Below are 4,207 nucleotides of genomic sequence, written 5' to 3'. Positions count from 1 at the left end.
TGTGCCTTTCCCCCACCCCATGCTGCCCCTTCTCCTTGGGATCCCACCTCCACGCCGCCCCTTCCCCCCAGTTCCCATGCTGCCCCTTCTGCTTGAGACCCTGCCCCCTGCTCGCTCATCTCTGCTTCCCCACCCACCTTGCTAGCCGTTGTGAGAAGGCTTGTTGCTGTGGGTGCAGATACAGGTAAAAGACGGCTAGCAGATTGTGGGTCGGATTACAGGTTGGTTCTGGCGGATGTGGATCAGATGTGGATCCACATTTTTGTATCCATGCAGAGCTCTAGTTTTAGAGTTTAAAAGACTCCCTTTCAGTGTATATACCAGCATGAAGACACCTAATTCACAAATTTAGCTTACTTGCTCTTCTGATTGCCTGAATTGGACTGCCTTGTTCTTGTAATGCACTGAAAATACAATTTCATGCCTTTAAATAATTTACTTTTTAAAATGTTATTTTTATTACTGTTAGTGCTTCATCATTTACCTTCGCTGACATTGTGCAGAGAGATGAAAAGAAAATGGAATAAACATTTGGAATTAAAAATTGTACGTTACAAAATCGCAATAAAAATAGGATGTTATACTAAAAACACTGAGATGTGACTGCTGAAGCTACTAACAGGTATTTCTATTTTAGTAGCAGATAAATATTGAAAATATTAATAGTTGCTAGTAGCTTCAGCAATCGCATCTCACAATGTTTCTAGTATAAAACTTCCTGTTTTTATTGCAATTTTGTAATTTACATTTAATTTTTTTTTATAATACAAGATTGGTTCTTTTGGATCATATGATTTCAAGGCTAACTGATTTCCTGGGTTGGTGTCAAAACTTCTTCAGTTTCCTTTGATCTGCCAATGGATTTCCTTTGTCAAGTGTTATTTTGCCTTTCTGTGCACCATGCTAGTGCTTTTTCATGTTGCCACTTGTGTATAGAACCTGATTCTCAAATATTCACTAAAGCCAACATTTTTAAAGGTTGAAAGCACCTAGATCATTTTGAAAATCCCACTAGTGACCTAAATACCATTAGCAATCTGATCCTAAGGAACCTTTCTTGTATGAAATATTTTTCAAAGGTAAACTTCTACTGTAATATTTACTAATCATAGATGTACAACTCCAAAATAAATTGAACACCACTAGAATTCAAAAATGATGAATTATGTACCTGAACGTCATTAAATTAAAATACTAAATAAATACAATTTTGTTTCATTTTATTTGCCTTTTTGTTTGAGCCTTTAGGATGCATTAGCTTCATACTTCTGCTGTTACCTTTTTCCATATACCTAAAATGGTTGTACATTCCTGTAACATTCAATACCATTTTAAACATCAAGTAACAAGATTCCCTCCCTTTTTAATTTAAATTTTATTTAAAATCCTTATTTCTGTAATCCCCCATCCTGCAAACACTGAAGCACACAGTTTATTTTTCTGTTACTTCATTTGTTAGATACATAGTTCTTGTTTTTTTCTACTGAATTGTTTATATTTCTAATTGCATATTTTAATTTTATAGCCTTTTATGTGTACATGTGATATAATACAGTTAAGTGATGTTCTTCATTCTGATAAGTTTACTGTTTTGTACAGCCAAAATCAAAGTTTTTTTTTTAAAACAAATTATTCCGTTGCTCCTTTGCATTGGTCAGGGGCGGGGTGGGGGGATGGAGAGGGATAGCCATAGTGCTTGTTAGGATATAGATATTCAGGCCTGCCTGTAAAGGCCTATACTTTAAGAATGTAGGTATATGTTTATCATTTAGCTCGTAATAGAGGTATACAAGAAAGAATCTGTGTAAGGGCCTTCTCTCACTGTGACAGCCTGAGGCCCTGTTCTTAGGCTAAGGCCTTTGGCTAAGCAGCAGAGGCAGCTGTAAGCTGGGAAGCTACCGGTCACCTCCTCACATTCCAAACTAGTCAATATGGGGCTGTTAGGAAGGTGATCCGATCTATCACCTCCAGAGAAAGGGAAGAGCCTAGAAGATGTAAAAGGAAATTTAGGTTGATAGTTTTCCGTCTGGTAAGAACTCACTTATCAATAGACACAGCTGGGAAACCCTTTTGTCTTTATAGATGTAGTTGTGAAATCCTCACTTCTGTATTGTTTTGTCATTATAGATCCCACTTTGCTATTGTTTATTTGCATGGTCTCTGTCTGGTTCTGTGATTGTTTCTTTCTGCTGTATAATTAATTTTGCTGGGTGCAAACTAATTAAGGTGGTGGGATATAATTGGTTAGCTAATCATGTTACAATATGTTAGGATTGGTTAGGTAAATTTCAGTAGAATGAGTGGTTAAGGTATAGCTAAGACTATTACTATATAATTAGGGGCAAACAGGAAGTAAGTTGGGATTTGAAATAAGGAAAAAGGAACTTGGATTTAAGCTTGCTGGAAGTTCACCCCAATACATATCGAATTGTTTGCATTTTTGGACTTTGGATATTGTTGTTCTCTGTTCATGCGAGACGGATCAGGGAAGTGGGAGAGTGAAGGAATAAGCTCTCTAACAGTGCTGATCTCACCTAGTTTGCCTTTTAGTGAAACTAAAGTGCCTTGTCCCCACTGTGGTTTTACAGTGGGAGAGCTAATGCATGTTAAGTGACTCCATGGTAGGGTGACCAAATAGCAAGTGTGAAAAATCAGGACGGGGATGGGGGGTAATAGGCACCTATATAAGACAAAGCCTGGAATATCAGAACTCTTCCTATAAAATCAGGACATCTGGTGACCCTACACTATGGTAACAACATACATTTTCTCAGCATTGAGGACACAGACTGTAATGCTGACTCAGATGTTAAATGCATCATAATTGTTCATGGCTCGACAAATCTGACACTGATTGTGTCAGTAACAGTGTTCCTTTGCCATCAGAGTTATTTGCGTTTGAATCTCTGCATCCCCCCCACTCCCCCATCAATGTCCTTTATTCCCTCTCCTTTACTTACTAAGGGCTTGTCTACATAGGCACAGGAAAGGTGTGAAGTTAATGCACATAAGTTACAACTCCTGAAGCCCATGTGGATGCTCTCATTCAGAAGTAAGTGACTTAGTTTTGACAATGACAGTCAGGACAACCATAGAAGATTGCAGGAATCCTTTCCCAAAACACTGTAAATCATCAAGCTTTTGACCTGTCTTGAACATTTTTGTACAGTCCAAGTGTAACCCACATTTGATTTTTTTTTAGATCCAAAGAGAAAAAAGAAAGCAATGGAGCACTCATCTTAACTCTCCTGAGTGTTGCCTGAGCAGAAAAGCCTTTACAGCATTTTACAGAAAAAAGAAAAGGAGTACTTGTGGCACCTTAGGGACTAACAAATTTAAAATCTGTACGAGTTTTTTCATGAAGTTGATAGATTTCCACTCTCTATGGCTAAATTCAGTGCTTTGCATAATGACAGGTTTCAGAGTAGCAGCCGTGTTAGTCTGTATTCGCAAAAAACAGACTAACATGGCTGCTACTCTGAAACCTGTCATTATGCAAGGCACTGAATTTAGCCGTATAGTGTGGAAATCTATCAACTTCATGAAAAAACTCATACAGATTTTAAATTTGTTAGTCTCTAAGGTGCCACAAGTACTCCTTTTCTTTTTGCGAATACAGACTAACATGGCTGCTACTCTGAAACCTAGCATTTTACAGGTTATCAATTTTGACATGACAAAATGTCAATACATAGTTTATGGTTCAAATTTGATACAGGTTTGATTTAATTTGATAACAAGAATTGTCAAATAAATAGGCCTAATCAACTTTATTAATCAAAGATTATTAGTCAAAGATTAAAACAGCAAGGAGAAAGGAAGAACAATATGTTACCACTGATCTGGGAGAGTTGGGCAGCTGGCCATTTGACTCAATCTGAGCTTCACTCTGTCTCCATATATACTAGTGTTGAGGGTTTCACCATTTCGTTGTATTATTCCTTATCCTTCTTATCTATTACCTTTTGACATATTTTGAAGACTTTTTGCTAGGCTTGCACAGTCCCTGCAGTACACAGGACAAAGTTTGTAACTAGTTTATTATCCTGTTTTTGATCATATTCTAGAAGCTGGCAAAACCTTAGAGACATCCTTCACCAGTTATAGCTTGGTATAGAGGGCATGTTAGCTAAGCATCAGCAATATTGTTTGTATTGTCCTTGTTCTTTGGAATGTTTTTATAACTAATACTGAGATGAGAATACTT

The sequence above is a fragment of the Dermochelys coriacea genome, chromosome 1 (assembly GCF_009764565.3).
Source record: "Dermochelys coriacea isolate rDerCor1 chromosome 1, rDerCor1.pri.v4, whole genome shotgun sequence".
NCBI classification, from domain to species: Eukaryota; Metazoa; Chordata; order Testudines; family Dermochelyidae; genus Dermochelys; species Dermochelys coriacea.
The sequence above is the reverse complement of the archived record's forward strand: the minus strand, read 5'-3'. Positions refer to the sequence as shown.